The sequence below is a fragment of the Colius striatus genome, chromosome 10, assembly GCF_028858725.1.
Source record: "Colius striatus isolate bColStr4 chromosome 10, bColStr4.1.hap1, whole genome shotgun sequence".
Taxonomy (NCBI): domain Eukaryota; kingdom Metazoa; phylum Chordata; class Aves; order Coliiformes; family Coliidae; genus Colius; species Colius striatus.
The window spans coordinates 19011369-19031540 of record NC_084768.1 but is presented as its reverse complement, the minus strand read 5'-3'; the positions used below and the strand labels follow the sequence as shown (position 1 = coordinate 19031540).

Here is a 20172-nt window from a genome sequence, read left to right as displayed (position 1 = left end):
TGAACGTTTTCTGAGTCTATCATTTGGTCAGGAGGACAGACCTGCCTGGAGAGGAGCATCCAGACTTGCTGCAGGAGAGGCATTGCTGCAATGCTCTCTTCCCTCCAGCAGCTCCTGGCAAGCCATGGGGCAGGGGAGAGAAGCCGGGCTCATCATTAGCTCTCAAAGAGCTCCAGTTCTCCACCTCCTAATGGAGACACTAATGTTTTCTTACCTCATAGAAAGACTGTGATAAGAAATTAATTGCCACTGGTCAAATGTTGACTACCACAGAAGCAGGACTGTGTGCATATTAAAGAGATTCTCCAAGAAAAAGTTATTTATGGACTCCTTGGCACTGTCTGCATTTATTTTCATGCTCAAGAGACAAGAATAAATAAAAATCATCTGATTTTAAGAAATGTATTCAAAATGACCTATTTTTTTTCTCAGATTACTTGCATCCCTAATGCTGCTGCTCTTGTTTCCTTCTAACAGCCACTTTTACACTTGCATTTACAAAGCAGGTAGACACACATTTAAATAGTCATTTTTTTATCAGCATTCATAGAAATGGAGCTACAGCACTCATGCCAGGACTGTAACCTACACTAAGAGGCGGTCTCTGGAGTATCTCTGATCCAACAGTCTCAGTGGCAATGGCTTAGTAACTGTTTTTCCCACCTCTGCCAGGCCTGTATCACCTGAGATCACTCACGTTGGTCTGTGAAACAGAAATGAGATATTCCCAGTCTCATCTGGATTTTACACCCTGCATGCAGAGTAGAAACCCTCCCTTCAATAGTCCTTAACTCTAACATCACTAATTAGCCCAGCACTAAGTAACATGACGAATAGGAGAGAAATCATGAAAGGATGGAGGTGCATACTTTTTCCCCCCTTTTAACAGTATCTGTTATCCATGACAATCTTCCAGACTTTCTCAACTCCCAGACTTTCTCATCTCCCAGCATTAATATGCACATCGAAATTTTGCTTAGAGACTGACTGAAAGAACAGGCCTTCCTTCTGCTGGCAGCCAATGCATCAACCCCCCTGAGAGCCCTGTCTTCAGATAGAACATGGGTGCTCTGTTTTCACAGGCAGTGGGGAGGCAACAGTCTGCATTAGTGACAGAGCTGCCTTAACCAAAACAATGAGATGTCACCATCGACTCAAACAATTCAATTAATGCAGTGTTAGTATTTTAAAGTAATTCAAATTATTAGCTCCTTTTTACAATTCGAAACCATAACGTTTCATTTTCAGCACAGATGTGAACTGTTCCACAGCGGCAATAGATAAATAAGTCAAGTGACCCCGGTCCGGCCCAGCCTCTGTCTTGTAATATGGCTGAACTGTATGGTCATGAATCCAGGTTAAGGATGGGGACTGGGGCAGTTGTGCCCTGGAACTAGCAGACTGCAGGTTTTATAAATACATACAGAAATAATTAAAATCTAAGGGGTTTAGAAGGGTTAATCTCCTTTAAATAATCTCTGCCACAAAGCCTGTAAAGTCACTGCTGGCACAGTGCCCGCGTGGGACCGGCTGTCGGATATCAGGGCAGCACGTGTGGCTGGGAGCAGGGAGCTCAAGTGGAAGTGCTGCTGTGGTGGCCTATCAAACTGGCTGCTCCCCCACATATGGCTCCCCGGTCACCACCCACGGGCTGCGAACACTGCGAGCAGGACCAGATCCAGCACCAACCAGCAAGTCAGCATGCCACGATTAAAGAGAGAGAAGGAAGCTTGATTAGGCTGCTAAATTTAGCAAGTTGGACACGAGACAGGGGGAGCTGAGAGTGTTGCTGCCACTGCTCAGTTCACCTGAGCCCTTTCTGACTCCTAGACAAATGCTGGCTAAGATTTATTTAAAGGGATTCAGGACTTGGCAAATAACTTCTTTTCAGGCTTGAACCCACAGCCCTGGGAGATGCTGCACTTTTAATTGTCAGCTATAATGGACCCAGAGCTGCCACTGTGCATTTCAGGACCTCCTCTCCATATAAAGCATCCTTTTAAAGCTGACAACCGAGTGACCATTAGAGATAAAGAAATCCAAAAGAAAGCACAGAAGCCACCCCTGTGTGGGCTAAAGCAGTGCCCTGTCTGAAGCCACAGTTCGATTTCCACAGATCTGGGTGTATGCAAGGCCATCTGAACTGCCCAAAAACCCTGCAGTAGGAGGCTGCAGTATCATGATGGCTGCAGGCATGGTTGCAATAGAAGAACAGCCACATTGCATGTGGTGACGTGCCACAGAGATGCCGCTAATGGCCCGGGGATAATCTTCTCTCTTAAGATGGCAACGATAAAAACTCTAGAGTTTCTCTTTTGGTCTCATAAATCTTGTCTTGGTGCAAAAAATTAAAAACTTGCCATGTTGAGAGGATCTGAACTAACTAAACGAGATCAAGCCAAGCACGGAGAAGCCTAGGGCAGCAGTGTTACAGTGGCCTGTGGCCCTCAGCTTGAAAGCTACTTCTTTTTTTTCTACTCTTTTAGAAAACTCCCCTACCAGGAACCTTGTTCAGACATCTCAAAGCATCTCAGGATACTGCTGTGTCCCGTAGCTTCCAGACAGCCTCTCCTTCCCAAGCACGCCTGATTCTTAAGGTTGACAACTCCTCTTTGACTAATCTGGAATTAGAGAGGACATTCACACACTCACAGTCTGCCAGTGGGGGGAAGGCATCAGAGCCTGGATCCTGCCCTGAAGTGGACCACTGCCAGGGAGAAGCCAACTGCACGCGCTGATTTAAGAAGCTCCCGTCTCATCACCTCAAAGGGTTGTTGTTTCTGTGACATCCAACCACTTTTTATCAGCCTCCCTGAATTATATTAGTAGCTGATTTAGCTTTTTTAAAAGAAATTTTATAAGACATGAAGCTGCTCTGCCATTTGATCATCCACCACTGAACACAACTATTAGACTCTGAAAACTTCCCTTGCAGCCTATCATAGTTGGGGCTGTTTCCTGATGGAAGAAAAGAGAAATAAATAGAGAGGGAAGAGGTTTATTGGTTCTGCTTATTCACAGGCAGTCAGGTCTCCAAACAGCTATTAATATAGTGTCAAGAAAAAAAGCAAAAACGTCTGGAGAAAACTGCCTCAGGACATCAAACTATATCAGTAACTGGGCTTTCTCGATGGAGCCACAGTGCTATTAAAATAAAGCTGAACTAAGTACTTGCAGTTTGGTCTGTCATTACTTATTTAGTGAGATGCAAAATTGATCTTCATTTTAAAGGTCTCTTTCAAAGTCTAGAGGCAGCACTCGCGCCCTCCCTGTGCTGTATAATAGAGGTGTTCCTAATGAAATTCAGCAGTAGCTGAGGCAATGAGGGAAAACTGCAGCCAACTTTATAACAGACAGATTTATGTTCAGGGATGTCCTGCTTTTTGAATGAGTTATTCTGCACAGGGCAGGAATAACAGGTTCACCATTCATGGGTTGTACGAGCACGGCAGAAGGTCAAGTTCCTTAGTGGTGCTGAGTCTGAGCTGAAGGATGGGGCTGAGCTGAGTGGGTCCGTCTTATTTCCTACCAAAGCAGCCCAGGGAGTCTGCTGGCACCTGGACATCTGTCCCCAGCACCCCGAACTGGGACCAGCTCATTTTCCACTGGGCAGACGGCTGGGGAGCAGCAGATGGCAGGTACCGGTGGTGGTGACCGACGTGGGGCAGAGCTGAACCACTGACCTCGAGGTGAAAGGCTTCGTATCTCCCATTATCAATCCCCAGAGCCCCCTCCAAAGTAAGTGTTGATACATTAATCTTTCTGACTGATGGAAACAAATTGCAAATATAATGTTCCACAGGGGAATCTTTATTTATTTTGAGCCAAAACTCCGCTTAAAACCATAAAGTTAAGGGCATGCTTAGGTTTTGGTCCTTCATCAGAAATGTTACCAGTTAATGCCATCCTTTTTATCTTACAAGTACCAAATTTAAAGGAGCACGTCACTGTGCATTAGTCTCTGAGCACAGTCCCAGCGTGGATTGCTGCAGTAAATAATAAACTGGTGCCTGTGTTTCCTCCTGTGCATGCTGTCCTCCTAAACAGTTTAATAACAAAGGAGTGTATTTAGGAGTGCTGCTGGAGTGCCTCGATGAAGCATGTTGTGTAGGATAAATACCTCCACATCAGGACACTTTTCAAAGCCATCAGGCAAGAGGGGTCAGTCTGTTGTGGGTTTTTTTAAAACTGCACAAGCTAATGCTTTAAGAGTGCCTTGATGGAATCAGGGAAATTGGATTGTCCCCCCATTTGCTGGCCTAAAACAAGCCTTTTTTTATTTATCCCATTAGAGGAACACAAGAGAAACCTTTTAAACGTCACTAAAATTTTCCCTGTCTTGCAAAACCCAGTCAAAAGGGGTTTAATTTTCCCCGAGACCTCTTAAGTAATGCAGTATGTCAAGGTTTAATACATTGCGTGGAGGGGACTTTTTCACCATGGTGACTGTAGGGTTGGTCCTGCTTGCTAGATTTGGTCCCTGCTAGCACCAAGCTGCTCAACTACCCCACGACACTTTACATCAGTTCTGGTGAAAGTAACAGACAAGTGATAATAAGATGCAGCTTCCCCTGGCTCGGTCAGGGATTCCCAAAAATTCAGCAGTAGTGGTCTTTCTTCAGTAATTTTAGTCTGTGAGTCAGGGCTCCCTGGTTTTATAACAGCCTGTAATTTATAGGCTTTATTTATTTCTTTATAGGAGGACTAGAGAGACTTGGCAAGAGACACACAAGGCTCCAAATTTCTCTGGAGTATTTAATATGACAAACATAAGCTGCATAGAGAGGCGGGGCACTGGATTGATTGGACACAAAACACTAAAGCACACCAGACTTTACCAGACAGCAACAGAATCACATACTCTTTAAAGGCTGGGCAAGCTGAGCCAATGGCTGTGGGCATCAATGCCAAAGGAGCATCTCCCAGCCCCTCCAAGCCCATCCTTGTCATTAGCCTGCAAGTTGGAAGTGATGGGTGTTTTCCCTGAGCAATGCCAACCAGTAACGTTGCTCCTAGAGAGTTCTCTGTCCACACCATCCCTGTTTCTTTTTGTGAACCATGAACACGTCATCATAACACAGCAGAAGAGGTCCTGGGGTGCTGTCATTTTGGGCTGACTGTATAATGCTCCCCAGCCCTGGTTTTGCAGGTAGAACAGGTATTGGAAGGCAATGAACATCCAATTTGGAGCCCTCAGCCTCTTGTGCCCAAATGCACACATACACAGCAAGAGCTAGGAGAGGAGCAGAGATGGGGAAAGCAAGAAGGAGGCAGCAAATTCCAGCTTCTCAACTAGTCACAATAGAACACACCTTGGAGGCTATGCACACCCCACACTGCCTCCTGATCTTCCCTGGAGGGCTGCATAATTTATTTTACAAAATGTCAAAATTCAGCATGAAAATTAGAAAAAAGGGGGCAAAAAAGCCCCCAAACTCTTAAAATCAAACCGTCTGGTTATTGGACCAAGAGCTGTGTTAAAAGGATCAGGAGGTGGTGGGCCGAGTGGTGGGGGAGGGAATGGGATGAAGTAGTGGGTCTAATCAAATCAGTTTAAAAAGCTGCAGCCTCTCTGAGTTAACCTTGCCAATCAGAGAGCGAGTGGGAGCATGTCTGCGCACACTAAAAGCAGGAGCGTGTCCTTGAACCCGCTGCGTGCTCCATCCCCCGCACCCCCGGCAGCCCACGTGGGCCCCGTGCCCAGCACCCTCAGCAGGCTGGAGGAGAAAAGCCCAGGATTAGGCACCCTCCCTAGCCTCACTCCAGTGGAAGTCAAGGCAGCAGAGGCAGCTCAGATGCTTCCCTGCGATTAGAGAGGAGCTCGTGGGATTAAGCCGGCAAGAGTTGGGAGAAATGTTCAAAAACAAACAAAAAGGAAAAAAAGGAAACAAAAAGAGAAACCCTCCCATTGACAAATGCTGTTGGATTGGGTCTGGCAGCTGTGAGATGCATTACTAACCTTTGCTAATGACTAAGGGCACAAAAGTCACCCTAAAATAAATATTCACGAGGAATTACATGGGTAATCTAAAGGGATTATCCTGCTCCCTTAACAGGTCCATAAACTGAATGTTAAATGGGCCACACAAGTGTTTGCATTAATTTTGACCCAAAACAATCCTCTTCTAAAAAGCTGTGCAAAGCCAGATTCTGCTTTGAGGTAGCATTCTTATAAATTCCCCCAGATCCTCTGACAGGAAAAACAGGACTGAGCTCTTGGAAGCCAGAGGCCTGCCAGCAGCCAGGGAAAAGCTTTAGCAGAAATGCACATTCAGAACTCAAAGCAGCAGGCACAATTCCTGTCTGCCACATAATCCAGTTCCTGTGGCAGAAGTAGCTGTTCAGTCTTAACCTCCAGCCTGCCTTCCCTACAGAGACAGAGTAAGTCTAGCATGGGCAGAAGGAGCTTTGCCACAAACAGTGGCTAAATTCCAACCATTCCGTGCCTCAGTTTCCCCACCTGTAGAACAGGGAACATGCCATGTGCCTTCCACCTGGGGCACTGGTCCCCATACCTCAAACTATAGCAGGGGAATTAAGCTGAAGTAGGGCCATGTGTCTGAGCAAGGCTCAGCAGCCAATACTCAGGCAGGTCAGGAGAGCAGGAGTTAAGGTATGTCCTACCACAACAGGGTCTGAATCAGGAGATGAGAACAGCTCCTGGGCACCAGTCTGCACCTCCCAACAACTGCATTGTCTGTACATGACAAGTAGAGTCTAAAAACACATGGATGCCTTACAGCCACTGTATAAATTGCCTGAATTGCATTTAATTCCAAAGATCTTTTCAGACACAAGTGGGGAATAAGTACCACAGAGGAACAAACACAGGTATACCAATGCTTCCTTCCAGCAGGCACTTCAGACCCATCCTTAGAAAAAGGACTCAGGGTTATCCTCACGACCCAGGCCATGCTGCAGGCCAGGGAACACACCCCTCAGCCCAACAGAAAAGATGCATCTCCAGCCTGTGACTACCTGATACGTGGGAATGTCCCTGCCTTGTAAAACTATGACTTTTTTTGCAGGCCTGTACACCTGCACTGGCCAGTGTACACACTTCTGAAGACAGTTGTTTCTCTAAGGCACAAAGAATTCATTTTCAAGAAAGCAACAAGACTAAGGTAATTGAAGGACATAAACTCCTTTAAAACCCCACTGCTCCTGCACAATCACTAGCAACAAGTAGGGCCTTCTTGTAGCAAATCAGGAAAGCAAGGGACACAATCAGGCTGCTTAAAGCACAGAAATATGCTACACCAACAGATCTGAAGAAGCCACGTCCCTGGAGCCCTTCAGGGTCTGGCATGTGACTTAGGGAAGAGAAGAATCAAACACAACGGGAGGCTTACAGAGAGAACACAGACTAGGAAAGGACTGATATTTAAAAAGCTCACTTTTGCTGATGGAGGGAAGAAAAACATTTGCAACCTTTCTGGTTTTCTTCAGAAGTTCCTGTCTTTTTTGGTTTTGAAATTAAAGCCGGGAAAGTCTAACCTGGTAAAACCTAATTTCACAGGAGTTCTTCTCTGAAAGCCTTGTCAATAGGAGAGGAAGCACATCTATCCTCCACTAAAGGCAGTGAGGAGGAGTGCTCTAACAAGAGCATTTTAAACTCAAACACCAGGAAATCATTAACAGCAACTAAAGTCACAATTTTATGCATTCTCAAATGAAAAGCCATTCTGCTAAATGAGTTTTCTTCCCTCTAGTAAACATATTTTTATTAACTCCTAAATAGATGCTAGGAAAAAACCATAACAGATAAAAACTAAGACTTCTGCCTTTAAAGAAGATGAATTCTCCCACTTTTCAAATAAACACTTTTAAAGTTTTACTCATATTTTCTAAACTATTGATAAAGTGGAATAGATCTGCATCCTCACTAATTAGCACCTGCTAAGAGTGACCTAGACCAATCTCTTGCAGCTGAAAGAGCTCTGAATAAACTTAAGAACATCTCTTCAGTCTTCACTAAGCAAACTCTAAAACCAACTATCATTTGCTTTTCACTTCCTATTTCAGCTCACAAGGGGTTGAATAAGTAAGCTTTTACAAGGAAAACCACAGGGCCTAGTAAGTCAAACTTCCTTCCCCAGGAGTGTCCCTGCAGGTGCAAAACTCTCTGAGGGACACCAGCCCCACAGAGCGGGCTGGCAACATCAGCACTTTCCCAGTAGTTGAATAATTCACACCAAATATATTTGCACTTACCAGTGAGACTTGAAGCTTTGCATTGATTCAGAGCACCAAGTTCACTGCAGGACTTAAATTGGCAGAAATCACATTCAGGTGCCTATTAACAGGGAACACCTGTGGGACTTGCTAATATCAGCTGCTTTGTGCTACAACTACCAAGGATGTGTGAGTGGAAAGGGAGACTTCTCAGCTCAGCCAGTCCCTTTTGGAGCACACCTCCTTAAAGCAATATGGTATCTGCTGGCCAAATTAAATGTGAATACTCAAATACCATCTCCTTCCAGAAAACCATCCATCCACCCCAAAGAACTTGTTCTATGCACCTCTTGGTCATGCTACAAAGCCTCCCAGCACCTAATGCAGAATGGAAGTGAGGGCTCAAGAGCTTCACCTTGTACTGCATGTGGGGGCCCTGCATACCTATATGTACCTAGCAAGAGCATGTGAAGTCTGTGTAAATAAAGCCCTTCTGTGGGCTGCATTGGTGTCTGATGCCTAATGAACCTGGATATACAAATGCAGTGATTACTGTATTTCTTTGGGTTGATACAAGCAGCAATGTAAGGAAAAGCTGTGCAATAGCTGGGGACAAAGTGTTTGTTTTTTATTTTTCAGAATATCCAGTTATGGGAGATGTTTCCTAAGGAGAATGGGTAAATGTGGACTTGGACCATCCCCCTCCTTGGGAAACCTTTTGTGTGGTAAGCAGGACTTCTAGTTCAAACCTACCTTTTGCTATTCTATTGTTTGTCCTGCAAAAGCTCACTCCACATCCCTGTGACCCTGTGAAGGGAGAAGTCCCCGAGTCCCCATGATTTTATGCAGTTGTAGCTGTCACTGGAGCAACTGTGCAATGGCATAAAATTCAAAGATAGATAGCTTCAGTTGGTGGCTTTTCACACCTTGAGTGCTCAGGAGACAATACCCTTCTCTGAGAAGAGGCACAGTACTACAGAGCGATGGTACATATTAATTTCTAAAAGAGGATTTTAATCATGCGACGTCCTCTGCAGTCGCACAGAATTTAATCTCATTGCTGACAGTGGGTGATGGGGGAGCATGTTAAGTGGAAAAGTTGTATTCAAGACCTTCTTGCAGATATGTGTGAGAGGCAGTCCCCTGGGAGGAGGAAAATGACCCAAACCGGTGTCTCTCACTGCTGACCGCTCCGGCCCAGGGCCCTGATGTACCCCAGACACTTGCACGGCAGAAATGCAGGCACATTCCCAAAGTTCTGCCCAAGGTTCAAGTACACGTATTAATACAGTTAGCATTTATCAAGGCTTACTTTACAAATATTGATTTATTAATCTAGGCAAGACCCAGGGATATATGCACATAATATTCCCATGTTAGTTATGGAAACTGAGACACAAAAAAACCCCTCCCTGTCTGACTTACTCAAGGTCAAAAGAGGAACACAGCCAGGATTAGTTTCAGGATTCTGAGCTCTCAGTGCTATGCTGTGACTATCAGAACATACTGTCCTTTTCCACACTAGGTCTTCCTTCTTTTTATAAGATCTGTCCTCACCTAAGCCTATGTTTAGTGAGAACCCTGCATTTATTTAGTAATCTGGGAAGAAAAAATAATGAAGAGCTAGAAGTTGTAAACCACAAGCTGTGAACTGAATCTCTCCAAGCTGCTAAGGAGACATACCACAACTGGGCTGGCATGCTGACACGTGCCTGCTGGGTAGTTATTTTCAGTCTTCTGCTTTCATCAAGGATCACTCACAGGCAGCTTTACAAGTTTTGGTCAATTAAACAATTAAGGGTTAAAGATAAAAATGCCAATGGAATTAATATATTCAATTCCACCAGTTTTAAAGCTGGACCTTAAAGCTTGTATGAAAAGTTGTAGCTGGAATCGTGAAGCAATTCTTCAGAAGCTCCTACAGATTCAAACTAATGTTAGTTACAATTCCTCCTGCCTAGGAGGAATGAAATTTAATGCTTTTTTTTGTTCCTTGATAAAATGAAAAATATTTCTCTAACATATGTGAAGTTTGGGCAACCTAAGTGATGGCCCAACAGAACACAATTTCATACAACCACTAATGTTAAATGAAAAATGATGCATGTTTTCAAGTAGCATCTCTAAAGAAAGTCAAACTACCGAGCAGGTAAGTAATTCTGTAAACTCCTGTAACCATTCTTTTGAGTTATCAGACCAGGTTTGGACTATTAATGGATAAAAACTAAGTATGAGACAACAGATCTACTAGTTTTAAAATCCCGAGAAACTGGAAAGAATGACCATATGCTTATGTATACAACAGTCAAGTCTGTGTCATGGGAGACTGCAAAAAATTAAAAGTATCTGAGTGATAACTATGCACTGTGTCTGAAGAAACAGCTTTTAGAAGATGTGAAATGCAAATAATACTGCAGGAAAACCATTGCGCTGCGTTATGCACTTTAATCTATGTCACTGAATGCATGGTATGTTCTTTCCACTCAGCTTGCCTGGAAAGTGGAAAGTGTGCTTCTTGGGCAGGCAAAGTCAAGCCCAAAGTCTCCAGGTAGACAACAGACAACATGAGAGAAATGAGATAAAAACTTTATCAAACACAAAATGCTTAATGACAGAATTCAAGCCTATGTTTGGGTCCTCATCCTTCTTCAGTTGCTCCATTATTTTACTTCTAAAATCCTTGATTTTGTTAACAAATCTTGAGCAGGAGAGTTGACTATTCAAATGTGCCACATGTCATCTCCTTTAAGTAGTGTGTTATTTATAGTGTGATACATAAATACATAGAAAACTCTATTTACTAAGCCCAACATATTTATGATGAGACTTTATTTTTAAGAAGTGTTTAAAAATCCTTACGGGGGAGTTTTCAGAAGCTGAAACATTCCATTCAGAGGTACTCGGGCATAAGAGAAAACAAAAAACTAAGAGAGAAGAAATGTTCCATTTGCTTTTTCTAGCCTGATTCAAATGTAAAAATTGAGAAGGTGAATAAACTAGGCTAAACTACATAATTAAGTAAACATGGACAGACATTGTGTATCTGATTAGCAAGAACAACTAAATTTACTATAAAGGCTATATTTAGTTGCAGATGAACATATTTTAATGGCTACTAACCAAAGAAAATCAACCTTTCCTTAGAAAAATAACCAAGAACTAGATTTAAATTGATTGTTAAATCAATTAATCAATCCAACCTGTCAAAATCTCTCTCATTAGAGTCACTGTTAGATGCAAAGCTGCTGTCTGTACGTATGCCCACACAGGCAAAACACAACCTGATGCCGTGCTGAAGGTTAGTGACAGCACAGCATCTTCACCCCAAATCACACCAGACCCTGCTGAGTCCTGATGTGTGCACAGACCCTTCCCAAAATGAGCACGTCCATTAGTACGTGGACCCTGTGAACGTGTCCTGCTTTCTTCTATTAACCAATCAAATGTAAAAAAAAGTGGGTCCCTGTAACAGTCTGACCCATTTTGAGAGCCCAGTGAAGTCAAACTGACTTTGAATTCTTAGAAAAAAACCCATAAATTGTGCTTAAATATAAAGCAACCAGTTGCAGCACCGTGGGATTAGTTGGGTGAATCTTTCAGTGGATATAATCAGCTTAATGGCAACAAAGATCACAGTGCAGTGACAGCAGCTGTGATACTCAGAAGTATTTAACTGAAGGGGAAGGTTTGCACGAGGCTAGAACAGTCCCTTTTATTTCCAGCCTCTTCTTTTTTTTTTGTCTCTCTGTGCAGTCAACATCTCCATCAGCTCCATTAGCATGAAAGAATTAAGGAGGGAAATGGGTAGGGTGGAGCAATTTACGTCTGTGGGTCAGCATCCTTACACAGCGTCATATAATTCAATTAAATGGACAAATAAAGTGGTGCTAGTTGTTTTCCAAACTCAGGTTTGGAATTAGGTTAATTTTAACTTAATTCCCACGCTGCTGTGGGCTAAAGGGCTGTCCAAGCCTGCTTGATGCACAGCTAAATGACCAGTCCTCTGTTACACAAAGGAATGCTGCAGGAGTCCTCCTGCTCTTCACGTAGGATACTCTTGAGAGTATCCTCACTCTGAGGATGTTCTTAGTATCCTCACAGAATCACACACAAAAAAACAGAGACAAAATAAAGATTTCATTGCCCTAATTACAGCCTTATTTGCACCAGAAAATTCATTACTTTGTATTGTACCTTTTCTTACTGTTATATTGGAAAAACTTCAACAGTAGAGCATAATAGATGTAAGAAATTAAGAAGCTATTTTCTAGGCTTCTTAAATTAAAACTTTCACCATTAAATCCAATGGTCTGCCTCTCACACACAGTATTAACACACACACAAATAACTAGCTATATGCTAATCTCTTTACCACCAACTCTTTCTGGGTTTTGCTTCCTCCAGGAAACATACCCTGAGATGTAGAGGTGAATGCATTAATGACTGAGAAAAGCTGAGGATAAATACTAAAGACTCACAAATCTGTTATCTGGAGAGAACTAATGGAGAGAGATGGAAAAAGGAGGAATTCCTTGGAAACATGCTGTTTGCTGTAGAGCTTTCTAAGGTCTTCTGCTCGCTGAGCTGGTAAAACCCAAGGCTGGACAGCTGCATTTTGGAACAAGAGTTCTGAAGGACAAATAATTTCTGTTTGAAGAATATAGACCCTCTTCAGTACTGCAATGTTTTTGAAGCCTTTAAAATAAGTCAGTGCTTGAAGATCCACTGCAGTTTCCATACATAATACAAGTGTGTCTCCTCTTCCTCAGCCAAAACTTCCTTTGCTTTCTCCAAAATGCTAGTTCAACACCCTGCTGTCACTCTCCCCACCAAGAATACTTGCATTTCAGCAGTTCTGCATGGATATAATTTGTAAAGTGCTAGGCAAATAGGCACGCTCTGAAATGGGAAATGTAATTGACAGACTACCTGGCACTAAGCTTTCAAACCCACCAGGAACGTCATGAGGCCAGATTTGCACGTCAGGTGCGTCACCTCAAGAAGCTTTCAAAGTTTTGCTTTTTGTGACTCTACAAAACACACCTCTGGAGCCATTATATGAATTAGTCGGAACGGGGAGGCGGGGGGAGGAAAAGGAGGAGCTGTTAAGAACAGCGATACACCCCTATGAGGACATTTAGCAGCATCTGGCTCAGAGATATTAAGAAAGGAAAGAAGAATTAATCATGCCGACTGGGGGAAAAAAAAACCCCTGGCATCAGCACAGCCACCTTGTCATAAGGCAAATATTAATAATGTGAACCTCCAGGGAACACTCAGACAGCTGAAAGATCCACTTGTTGGCTGTCGCAGAGCAGGCAGGTTTAACTGATGTCTCTTTGAAACCTTGTGAATCTTATGTTAAAACATTGCTTAGGATTTTTTTCTTTGCGGCAAAATGAAAGCCTCAGCGCTAAAGATCAAACGTTTACTGCATTTCTCTCTTTTTCCCTAGATGGTATCAAAGGGAGTGCACAAGGGAGGGCACCACACCTTGCTGCTTATAATCATGTGCTATCCACTGCAGCAGAAGTGGGTATGAAATATCAGATGCTGAAGCTGTAGCTATCAGATAATTAGTATCTTAGGAAAAGGAAAGCAAGAGGATTCTTCCTGGGGATGCCTTGGCAGCTCACTCCAACAGACTCTACCAGCAGGAGCTCCAATCAGACAGTAACCACTTCATGTTTTATAGATGTGTAGCTTAGCTGGCCCAGCAGCTATGAGGCACACAAGAGAAAAGGAAGTGAAAACTGGTTGAGAAGATGCAAAAAGGATCTTGCCAGAACGGAACACAATGGGAAAAACTGTGCCTGGCCAAGATGCTGTGGCAATGGTTATTGTGGGTCCTGATACTGCACCTCAAACATAACACCTCAAAGTTAGAGTAGGACATAAGGTTCGTAGCACCAACAATAACTAGATCTCAAATTTTCAAGAAAATATGGCAAACTTCTTTTTTTTTTCTACCTTCTTACTTCTCCAAAGCCACAGCAAACTTTCCTGCCTAACGCACTGAAAGCAAACATGATACAGGAACCACTAATCTGCTTGTATCTGGGAAATGAGTGTTGCCAAAAGCACACCAGACACCCACAACATAATCTTACATTTTTGGATCTCTTGGACCATCTGTGACTGGTTACAACTCCAGACTCACAGGACACACAGCTGACTCACTGAAGCATAGCACCAGCTACAAATCAAGTGTCTCAAGGACAAAAAGATGATTGAAAAGCACTGAGTTGGATATTTATATGCTACTTGATGATGCAAGAGATGCTCCTACAGGCACTAACAAGCAGCCATGTCAAACAAGAAGGGTTGTGGTTGGTAAATCTAGATGGACAGTTCCTCATTTAGGGAATATTGTTCAGATATTCTCAGTTTAGAAACAGCAAACTCCCACATTTAAATGGAAGATGACATCCTGGAGACCAGGAGCTGTGCCAGATGTTTTCAGTAGCTGGGTACAAGCTTGAAAACATCAACCCTCCAGAAATGCAGTGCTGCTATTAGTACCACTGTCTGCTTAAATCAGAAACAATTTTGCAGCCAGATGACTATGTTTTTAAACCATCCTATCCCAAGAGGAAATGTTTTTTGCACTGGGAACAGCTGTGACACATTTCTACACAAATGAAGCGATTTTCTCTTTTTCTCTACGAAAAGTCTCCCATTTCTGCCCCATAGCTGAATTTCTCTGCCAATGGACTTGACAAAGATGCAACACTTGTAGGGTGCTTTTTAAGTGATGGCAGAACACATTCAGCCCTCAGATCCAAGCCAATAAAAGTCCCGTTGACTTATGTGGGGAATTCACGTGTTTATCCTTCATCAGAAGTCCTCAGTTAATGACACCTTAGTATCCTCAGTAAGACTACTTCTGCCATGACCCTCTGTGTCTGGCATTGCTTGGGGAAGTGATGAGCCAAGAATGCCATTTTTCTGCTGATCTCCGTTTTGTTCTCCTACTTTCATTCACTCAACCTTTCCAATTGCATTACCTGTTGCACTGCATCTGATGCCAAGATGCATTTTGGGATATTTTTGGGATAGGGACGCTCTTTGCACTTGCTTGATACCTTGACTGGCATTTCTACTAGCTACAGCAGACAAAATAAGCTGGAAGAGGTAGAATTAAAGTTGCCATTACCTATGTGCCAGCATATTGGTCTGCCTTGCTTGGCGCACAGAAAGGCACTACAGTTGCATTCAGTTCTCAGGTGCACCTGGGGAGAGAACTGGGCAGAGCAGTGAAAATGTGAAGTTTTAGTAAATCTTTTAAAAGCTTGAAAAGACTTTTTCTTTTCTACTCAAGATAGGCTTTCCTTTCCCTGAGGTAAAACAAAACAGGATCTTGTAGTTAGGTAAATTCAGAGAGCTGCTTCATATAAAGTTACATGTGCACAAGAGGAACATTTTTTGCTGCTAAACAAAAATGAAAAACCAATTTTTAAAACACCTCTAAATGAATGCTAAGTGAATGCTCTAGTTCACATCATCAATTATAGACTCTTACTGATATACATTTATAATCTGTCTTTACATTGTGGTTTATTCCAAGAGATGAGGCTCCTGTGCCTTAGCTAGTTGTTATCTCACCAGCTGATGAATGCAAACTGACCATATCCATGCTTAACTTTCCATCTGAGAAGTAAAATTAATGATTTGAAGTCACTGTAGCTCCAAGTTTTTCTGCTGCTGTGAAACATTCAGATCGAAAGTGCCTTCATGGTTTAAATTAACCTCTGTTACTTCCCAGTTAGGGCTAGAGGTAAGGGGGTACATGATCACTTCCCATCATTCAAAAAACAAGCACTCAGTTATTAAGCTATGAAAAATTGATCATTTGCAATTGCCAAGCCATAACTTTACAAATCTCTTTTGAGTTTGACCACTAGAATTTAAAGTGCAATGCTCAATTTCATACCACTTCAGAAGCCAAATTACCGTGTAATCTGTGAGCACCGCTTGAAAATATCCTGACAATTGCAGCAGGAATAGGGCATGGCAGAGAAGGTAACCAGACAGCTTTTGCAGACCTGGCTTTTGACTCAGATTTCATCTGTACAGTGTGAACATGATTAAAACTTGATTTAAAAAAAAAAAAGAAAAAAGAATAAATTGAAATTTCTTGCACACAAGTACCCTGCCTCTGGCCAAGTCCAAGCACTTGTCCTGGTTTCTCTGTAGCACATTCCAGCCTATTGCTTTCTGAAATACTTCTCTTGTCTTCATTCCTTGTTGAAGAAAATCAACTGGTCAAAACTCATTTCTTGCTGTTTTGTTTATGAATCACTACCTTGCTTTGAGAGCCATGCTGAACAGGAGGCATTTCCCATCTGATCACCAAGACAAGGAAAGAAAATGCTGATAGAAATGGTACTCTCATCACAGAAAGGCAGAATCACTTTGATGGGAAAAGTCCTTTAAGATCATCAAGTGCGACTGCTCCTCTCACACTGACAAGCCCAGCACTAACCCATGTGCCTCATCACCTCACCTACATGGCTTTGCAATATCTCCAGGGCTGGGGACTCCACCATCTCCCTGGACAGCCTGGGATAGTGTTTGACAACCCTCTGAGGGAAAACCAATCTAAACCTCCCCTGGTGCAACTTCGGCTCATTTCCTCTTGTCTTATTACTTGTTACTGGAGAGAAGAGACCAACCCCCAGCTAATAAAACTCACCTTTGGGTAGATGTAGAGAGTGCTCGTGTCTCCCCCATGCGTCCTCCAGACTGAACACTCCCAGTTCCCTCAGCTGCTCCTCATCAGACTTGTGCTCCAGACCCTTCCCCAGCTCTGTTGCCCATCTCTGGACATGCTGCAGCAACTCAATGTCCTTCTTGTACTGAGGGGCCCAAAATTGAACACAGTATTCAAGGTGCAGCCTCACCAGCACCGAGTACAGGGGCACAATCACTGTCCTGTTTCTGCTGGTCACACTATTGCTGAAACAAGCCAGAATGCCATGGCACCTTTAACGCTATTTCTTTTCCTTTCCCTGGCCTCACAAAAATACTGGTGGATGTACAATAAAAGAAGAAAATATCCGAGGGGGAAAAAAAAATCAAGTAAAAGAAACTTACAAACCATTGTGCTAGAACATCTCATTTAAAGCAGCCACTTTTTATCTGTAGGGCAAGTAATTGCAGTACTATCGTAGCAGTAACATCATGCATCAGAGAAGGTGACAACATTTTTAGGGGTATTTATTGTGAGCATACTAAATTCAAGACTGTACCCCACAAATTAATTTTCAAGGGTGACAGAAGTCAGCTGGCTAGAGCTGTTATTGCTAATAGCTAGAAAAGACCCACTTAATCACTTTGCATTTTTATTTGTAGAAGATAAAGAAACATTTCTTTCACTAATAGTTTCATGCTTGGTTCATCTCATTTTATCCAGATTGTTTAATTTCATTTGATCAGTTTTCTAAGGATCTTAGAACTACCATATTTTTATAATCTTGTTATATCCATGAGATAAAAAATGATTATTTTCCCCACCATTTCCCAAATGGGAAACCAAGACAGAAAGAAATCAAGTGACTTGCTCAAGGTCACGCCGGGATTCTCTAGCAAAAATGGAGAATTAGAAACCTGAACACGGCTCTGAAAATAGCCATAAAGGGAATTTCCTCACCGAATCAACAGGGATTCTACAGATCTGGGCATCTACCACTGTGTTTTTTATAACATACCTAGCTCTGAACAGACCTATCCTGCTACTCCTCTCAGCTGAAAACCCCCTAAATTCTCTCACTTATAAATAAAAGCCTACCATCCCTACCAGACAGAAAAAGTCTGAAGTTTAGCAAAAGCACTTGAATGTATATCAATTCTGTTTCTTAAAATTACAAACAGCATGTCTGCACTGCAGGTGTGTCTCTATGAAGAAGAAGAAGAAAAGGTAATATTCATATTTCCATTTTTTCCTCCTAAACCTTATCAAAGCTGTAACACAATCTAAAGGGAAATACCCATCTCCAAGTTCTGTATCTTCAGGACATGCTTTGCTCATGACATTTTACTGCTAAGTGGTGAATTGTTCAGCACTGTGGTACGTCTGGATTTTTCTATTAGTTTTTGCACACACTTAAGTTACTCAGCCTCCCTCTTGCCCAATAATAAGAAAAATCACAGTTGGCAATGCAGTTTTATTTATAACTGTTTTATAGCCTCAGGAACTCTGTTTTGCTCCCGTCCAGACTGGGCAGGAATGAAGCAGAAGCACACAAACAATGCAGCAAAAACGTGGAGAGGGTAGCTACCAACTTAAAAGGAAGAAGAGGAAGTTGTGCCATGAATGAGACACAAATGAGGAATGTAGTATAATAACAAGTAGTATTAGTAATAGCAAGAATACATATTTATTGAATAGCTGCCTTGTTCACTGCATTCTGTTCATCCAAAGCAAATGTGCTGGAGTGGAAAGCAAGAGGTGTTTTGCAGAGACAGTTTCAGAAGGGTGAGAAGGTACAGGACCATTTATACACACAGAAACCGCAACAGTTGCTCATTATGTTAAAATCCAATAGCTGACCAGACAAGGCATTTGACCTGCACCTCTAAACCAGAATAAGCCAAAGAAATCTGAACTTTTTTGGAAAGTCGGACATTAACATATGCTTTAGACTTATGCAGCGTTAATAGGAGGAGCAGGTATGTCAAACTAAGTCACTGGCTACGTCCAAGCTGCGGTTTCCATCTCTCTTCCAAGCCGTGTTGAAGTACGTTGGCAGAACAACATCCATCAGGGATGTATCGAATGCTGACCACAGCAGTATTTGTCCTCTGCAAAGAGGATACGAGCAGAACAGTCAAATCTGCATAAACATTGCATTAATAACAGACTGGGTGAAGACTGCATTCTAATATTGAACTCCAGTTGAAGTACCTTCTTATTTAAAAGTTCAGAGAAGTTGGTAATGATGAATATTTCCACAGCCTCTCCTAGGGAGGGCTGTGTGTACAATGCAATGTCACAGGTCTAGGGCTAGGACGTCGTGCTTCTTCCCATGGCTCAGGAGTTTGGAGGTTGGAGGTGTAGTCAACACTCAAAAGTCATGCTGTACTTGGGTAAAAGCTTGGGCAGACAGATGTTATTAGTACATACAAACCCTGGCCTACAAAGAGAACATTTTGGAGGTCAGAGCAGACACTGACTGCTTTTCTGAAGAACAGGTGAGACCATATCTGCCTCTGCTGCCTTCTCTCACACCACAAACCTACCCTAATCATTATTTACACTTTCCTCCTCCACTCTTCCTCTCTCCTCTTATATAAACATACTATAAATATAGAACTGGCACACAGCCATCAATCGCTACTGCTCAGCTTTCCCCGATCCTAAAGGTCCTTCTCTGAACATGCTGTGATTTAGCTCCAAGTTCCTGTAAGCTTGAGCAACTTCTTCCAACCTCCATCAGCACTAATGTGACACATGTCCTTGTGCTGCTACTGAGAGACCTGTACCTTGAGAAACCAAATCCAAATTTCAGCATGACTCACATGGACTTCTTTACGAGTGTCCTTCTGTGGTTCCTAGGAGCCCTTTATGGGTTCTTCAGGGTTTTGGAGGGAACACTGACAAAAGCCACCCTACATTGTATGCACCACAGGACTTTGCCCTGAACAAGACCAAGACCTCTGGCCAGTGTCAGATAATCCGTCACTTTAAGCCACTTGTATCCAAGCCAGATATTTATTGCTATTGATCTGCCTGGTCCCAGCGAAAGACTTTTGTTCTCCCAACCCGGGACTTTGACCTCAATTAAGTTATGAATTTCAATCCGATAGACTGCTCCACTTACCCTGCTGCTCTCCCTGACTGGATTAATTAGAATTAGCTAGGCTGGGAGTCACCCCGTGCGCCTCATGGATCATGTTATTTTAATAATAAATAGACGGCAGCAGCATACAAGGAAGGATTTTGAAAGATTGTTCATCCCCGAGCATCATTCAGAACCTGCCAATACTAATTCCTCT

At 42.8% G+C, this 20172-nt stretch overlaps 1 protein-coding gene across 1 annotated transcript in view; it reads right to left on the bottom strand.

Annotated features, from left to right (window-relative positions):
- Window positions 1-20172, bottom strand: part of ACBD6 (acyl-CoA binding domain containing 6) — an 88984-nt gene that overhangs the window by 13625 nt on the left and 55187 nt on the right. The window lies entirely within an intron of this gene.